General features: G+C 42.8%; 1 long non-coding RNA gene across 1 annotated transcript; it reads left to right on the forward strand.

Annotated features, from left to right (window-relative positions):
• The first annotated feature begins 1,330 nt into the window (after nucleotides 1-1,330).
• LOC124022093 lies at nucleotides 1,331-3,794 on the forward strand. Its single transcript, XR_006836344.1, has 3 exons — nucleotides 1,331-1,434; nucleotides 1,680-1,754; nucleotides 3,624-3,794. It is a non-coding gene; the product is annotated as an uncharacterized LOC124022093 (long non-coding RNA).
• Nucleotides 3,795-6,981: the final 3,187 nt, after the last annotated feature.

Below are 6,981 nucleotides of genomic sequence, written 5' to 3' on the forward strand. Positions count from 1 at the left end.
TTAATATCTCTGATAAGGGATGTGGCTCTACCATTTAATATCTCTGATAAGGGATGTGGCTCTACCATTTAATATCTCTGATAAGGGATGTGGCTCTACCATTTAATATCTCTGATAAGGGATGTGGCTCTACCATTTAATATCTCTGATAAGGGATGTGGCTCTACCATTTAATATCTCTGATAAGGGATGTGGCTCTACCATTTAATATCTCTGATAAGGGATGTGGCTCTACCATTTAATATCTCTGATAAGGGATGTGGCTCTACCATTTAATATCTCTGATAAGGGATGTGGCTCTACCATTTAATATCTCTGATAAAGGATGTGGCTCTACCATTTAATATCTCTGATAAGGGATGTGGCTCTACCATTTAATATCTCTGATAAGGGATGTGGCTCTACCATTTAATATCTCTGATAAGGGATGTGGCTCTACCATTTAATATCTCTGATAAGGGATGTGGCTCTACCATTTAATATCTCTAATAAGGGATGTGGCTCTACCATTTAATATCTCTGATAAGGGATGTGGCTCTACCATTTAATATCTCTGATAAGGGATGTGGCTCTACCATTTAATATCTCTGATAAGGGATGTGGCTCTACCATTTAATATCTCTGATAAGGGATGTGGCTCTACCATTTAATATCTCTGATAAGGGATGTGGCTCTACCATTTAATATCTCTGATAAGGGATGTGGCTCTACCATTTAATATCTCTGATAAGTGGATTTGTTGTTTTGTTATCGGAAATATAAATTACCCCTCCTCCCCTCTTCCTCCTCCCCTCCTCCTCCTATTCCGCCCTCCCCCTCTCCCTCCTCCTCTCCCCTCCTCCCCCTCTCCCTCCTCCTCTCCCCCCTCCTCTCCCTCCCCCTCTCCCCCCTCCTCTCCCCTCCTTCCCCTCTCCCCTCCTCCTCCTCTCCCTCCTCCCCCTTTCCCTCCCCCTCTCCCCTCCTCCTCCTCTCCCTCCTCCCCTCTCCCCCCTCCTCTCCCCTCCTCTCCCTCCTCCTCTCCCCTCCTCCCCCTCTCCCCCCTCCTCTCCCCTCCTCCCCTCTCCCTCCCCCTCTCCCCTCCTCCCCTCTCCCCTCCTCCCCCTCTCCCTCCTCCCCCTCTCCCTCCTCCTATTCCACCCTCCCCCTTTCCCTCCTCCTCTCTCCTCTCCCTCCTCCTCCTCCTCCTCCTCCTCCCCTCCTCCCCCTCTCCCTCCTCCTATTCCGCCCCCCCCTTTCCCTCCTCCTCTCCCCTCTCCCTCCCCCTCTCCCCCTCCTCCCCTCCTCCTATTCCGCCCTCCCCCTCTCCCCTCCTCCTCTTCCAGGACTCTGAGTATGTGGTAGCAGAGCGTAACTTCGTGACAGACGAGCGTCCTCTGCTCGCTTTCCATAAAGGTGACATCATCAGGCTGCAAGTCACGGAAGGACTGGAAAAGGGTGAGCCCCGCCCCCTCCCCCATACACACTGATGACATCACAGCCCTACACACATACGTCCTCTAATTATAACTATGTGTGTGTGTGTGTGTGTGTGTGTGTGTGTGTGTGTGTGTGTGTGTGTGTGTGTGTGTGTGTGTGTGTGTGTGTGTGTGTGTGTGTGTGTGTGTGTGTGTGTGTGTGTGTGTGTGTGTGTGTGTGTGTGTGTGTGTGTGTGTGTGTGTGTGTGTGTGTGTGTGTTACAGGATACAGCTACGGCTCTGTTGTGAGGAAGAAGGTGATGTTTCTGGAGGAGATGAAGAGAGACACGCCAGACTTTGGTGAGATGACATCTCTCTCTCCTCTTCCTCCACCTCATCTCTCTCCTCTTCCTTCACCTCATCTCATCATTCTCCTCTTCCTTCACCTCATCTCTCTCTCCTCTTCCTTCACCTCATCTCTTTCTCCTTGTCCTCCACCTCATCTCTCTCCCCTCTTCCTCCACCTCATCTCCTCTTCCTCCACGTCATCTCTCTCTCCTCTTCCTCCACGTTATCTCGCTTTTCTCTTCTCTTCCTCCACCTCATCTCTCTCTCCTCTTCCTCCACCACATCTCTCCCCTCTTCCTCCACCTCATCTCTCTCCTCTTCCTCCACCTCATCTCTCCCCTCTTCCTCCACCTCATCTTTCTCCTATTCCTCCACCTCTTCTCTCTCTCCTCTTCCTTCACCTCATCTCTCTCTCCTCTTCCTCCACCTCATCTCTCTCCTCTTCCTCCACCTCATCTCTCCCCTCTTCCTCCACCTCATCTCTCTCCTCTTCCTCCACTTCATCTCGCTTTTCTCCCCTCTTCCTCCACCTCATCTCTCTCCTCTTCCTCCACCTCATCTCTCTCCTCTTCCTCCACCTCATCTCTCTCCATTCTTCCTCCACCTCATCTCTCTCCTCTTCATCTCTCTCCTCTTCCTTCACCTCATCTCTCTCTCCTCTTCCTCCACCTCATCTCTCTCCTCTTCATTCACCTCATCTCTCTCCTCTTCATCTCTCCCTCCTATTCCACCTCATCTCTCTCTCCTCTTCCTCCACCTCATCTCTCTCTCCTCTTCCTTCACCTCATCTCTCTCCTCTTCCTCCACCTCATCTCTCTCCTCTTCCTCCACCTCATCTCTCCTCTTCCTTCACCTCATCTCTCTCCTCTTCCTCCACCTCATCTCTCTCCTCTTCATCTCTCTCCTCTTCCTTCACCTCATCTCTCTCCCCTCTTCCTCCACCTTATCTCTCTCCTCTTCATCTCTCTCCTCTTCCTTCACCTCATCTCTCTCCCCTCTTCCTCCACCTCATCTCTCTCCTCTTCATCTCTCTCCTCTTCCTCCTCTTCATCTCTCTCATCTTCCTCCACCTCATCTCTCTCCTCTTCCTCCACCTCATCTCTCTCCTCTTCCTCCAACTCATCTCTCTCCTCTTCCTCCACCTCATCTCTCTCCTCTTCCTCCACCTAATCTCTCTCCCCTCTTCCTCCACCTCATCTCTCTCCTCTTCATCTCTCTCCTCTTCCTCCACCTCATCTCTCTCCTCTTCATCTCTCTCCTCTTCCTTCACCTCATCTCTCTCCCCTCTTCCTCCACCTCATCTCTCTCCTCTTCATCTCTCTCCTCTTCCTTCACCTCATCTCTCTCCTCTTCCTCCACCTCATCTCTCTCATCTTCCTCCACCTCATCTCTCTCCTCTTCCTCCACCTCATCTCTCTCATCTCTCTCCACCTCATCTCTCTCCTCTTCCTTCACCTCATCTCTCTCCCCTCTTCCTCCACCTCATCTCTCTCCTCTTCATCTCTCTCCTCTTCCTTCACCTCATCTCTCTCCTCTTCCTCCACCTCATCTCTCTCATCTTCCTCCACCTCATCTCTCTCCTCTTCCTTCAATAATATAATAATATAATAATAATAATATAATAATAATATATAATAATAATAATACCTCATCTCTCTCATCTCTCTCATCTTCCTCCACCTCATCTTCTCTCATCTTCCTCCACCTCATCTCTCTCAACTTCCTCCACCTCATCTCTCTCATCTTCCTCCACCTCATCTCTCTCCTCTTCCTCCACCTCATCTCTCTCCTCTTCCTCCACCTCATCTCTCTCCTCTTCCTCCACCTCATCTCTCCATCCGTCTCTCCTGTGTGTGTTTCCCCTGTCTGTTGTTCTACCAGGTTGGAAGTTTGGAGGGGTGTTTGGTCGTGCAGGGGCGTTCCCGACAGATTGTGTCCGTCCCGTCGCCGCCCCAGACTTCCTGTCCATCCCGGTTGACCGCAGGGCGGAGCTTAAAGGAGGAGCAGGGCGGGTTGCCGTGACATCAGCTATGGCTGTGGCCGTGGCGTCCAGCGCGGCCGCTCACGAGATAGACCCAACCCTGGAGGTGCAAACTGATACACACACTGTAGTACACCAGATAGACCCCACCCTGGAGGTACACACTGATACACACACTACTACAATACCACTGTACTGCCATACTACTGTACTAGTATACTACTGTACTACTGTACTAATATACTACTATACTACTGCACTAGTATACTACTGTACTGCCATACTACTGTACTAGTATACTACTGTACTACTGTACTAATATACTACTATACTACTGCACTAGTATACTACTGTACTAGTATACTACTATACTAGTATACTACTATACTACTGCACTAGTATACTACTATACTACTGTGCTACTATACTAATATACTACTGTGCTACTATACTACTGTACTAATATACTACTGTACTACTGTACTACTATACTACTATACTACTGTACTACTGTACTACTATACTACTGTACTACTGTACTAATATACTAATATACTACTGTACTACTGTAATACTATACTACTGTACTACTGTACTAATATACTACTATACTACTGCACTAGTATACTACTGTACTGCCATACTACTGTACTAGTATACTACTATACTAGTATACTACTGTACTAATATACTACTATACTACTGCACTAGTATACTACTGTACTGCCATACTACTGTACTAGTATACTACTGTACTACTGTACTACTATACTACTATACTACTGTGCTACTATACTAATATACTACTGTACTACTATACTACTGTACTAATATACTACTGTACTACTGTACTACTAAACTACTATACTACTGTACTACTGTACTACTATACTACTGCACTACTGTACTAATATACTAATATACTAATATACTACTGTACTACTGTACTACTATACTACTGTACTACTGTACTAATATACTACTATACTACTGTACTACTATACTACTATACTACTGCACTACTATACCACTGTACTACTATACTACTATACTAATATACTAATATACTACTGTACTACTATACTACTGTACTAATATACTACTGTACTACTGTACTACTATACTACTATACTACTGTACTACTGTACTACTGTACTACTATACTACTGTACTACTGTACTAATATACTAATATACTAATATACTACTGTACTACTGTACTACTATACTACTATACTACTGTACTACTGTACTACTATACTACTGTAGTACTGTACTAATATACTACTATACTACTGCACTAGTATACTACTGTACTGCCATACTACTGTACTAGTATACTACTATACTAGTATACTACTGTACTAATATACTACTATACTACTGCACTAGTATACTACTGTACTGCCATACTACTATACTACTGTACTACTGTACTACTGTACTAATATACTACTGTACTACTGTACTAATATACTACTATACTACTGAACTAGTATACTACTGTACTAGTATACTACTATACTAGTATACTACTATACTACTGCACTAGTATACTACTGTACTAGTATACTACTATACTAGTATACTACTGTACTAATATACTACTATACTACTGCACTAGTATACTACTGTACTGCCATACTAATATACTAGTGTACTACTATACTACTGTACTACTATACTACTGTACTACTATACTACTGCACTACTATACTACTATACTACTATACTACTATACTACTGTACTACTGTACTACTGTACTAATATACTACTGTACTACTATACTACTGTACTACTGTACTACTGTACTAATATACTACTGTACTACTATACTACTGTACTACTGTACTAATATACTACTATACTACTATACTACTGTACTACTATACTACTGTACTGCTGTACTACTGTACTAATATACTACTATACTACTATACTACTGTACTACTATACTACTGTACTACTGTACTAATATACTACTGTACTAGTATACTACTGTACTACTATACTACTATACTACTATACTACTGTACTACTGTACTAATATACTACTGTACTACTGTACTAATATACTACTATACTACTGAACTAGTATACTACTGTACTAGTATACTACTATACTAGTATACTACTATACTACTGCACTAGTATACTACTGTACTGCCATACTACTGTACTAGTATACTACTGTACTACTGTCCTACTATACTACTATACTACTGTGCTACTATACTAATATACTACTGTACTACTATACTACTGTACTAATATACTACTGTACTACTGTACTACTATACTACTATACTACTGTACTACTGTACTACTATACTACGGTACTAATATACTAATATACTAATATACTAATATACTACTGTACTACTGTACTACTATACTACTGTACTACTGTACTAATATACCACTATACTACTGTACTACTATACTACTATACTAATAATAATAATAATAATATATGCCATTTAGCAGACGCTTTTATCCAAAGCGACTTACAGTCATGTGTGCATACATTCTACGTATGGGTGGTCCCGGGGATCGAACCCACTACCCTGGCGTTACAAGCGCCATGCTCTACCAACTGAGCTACTACTGCACTACTATACCACTGTACTACTATACTACTATACTACTGTACTAATATACTACTGTACTACTATACTATTATACTACTGTACTACTATACTACTATACTACTGTACTACTATACTACTATACTACTGCACTACTATACTACTATACTACTATACTACTATACTACTATACTACTGTACTACTGTACTACTGTACTAATATACTAGTGTACTAATATACTACTGCACTACTATACTACTATACTACTATACTACTGTACTACTGTACTACTGTACTAATATACTACTGTACTAGTATACTACTGTACTACTATACTACTATACTACTATACTGCTGTACTACTGTACTAATATACTACTGTACTACTGTACTACTATACTACTGTACTAGTATACTACTGTACTACTGTACTAATATACTACTGTACTAATATACTACTATACTACTGTACTGCCATACTAATGAACTGGTGTACTAGTATATTACTATACTACTGTACTACTGTATACATGTTGCTGTGGTTTAGGAGGGGTTTGATGAGGTTCTAGAGGTCAACGAGAGCGTTCTGTACTACTGTACAACTGTATACATGTTGCTGTGGTTTAGGAGGGGTTTGATGAGGTCCTAGAGGTCGACGAGAGCGTTCTG

Source organism: Oncorhynchus gorbuscha, unplaced genomic scaffold (assembly GCF_021184085.1).
Source record: "Oncorhynchus gorbuscha isolate QuinsamMale2020 ecotype Even-year unplaced genomic scaffold, OgorEven_v1.0 Un_scaffold_1289, whole genome shotgun sequence".
NCBI classification, from domain to species: domain Eukaryota; kingdom Metazoa; phylum Chordata; class Actinopteri; order Salmoniformes; family Salmonidae; genus Oncorhynchus; species Oncorhynchus gorbuscha.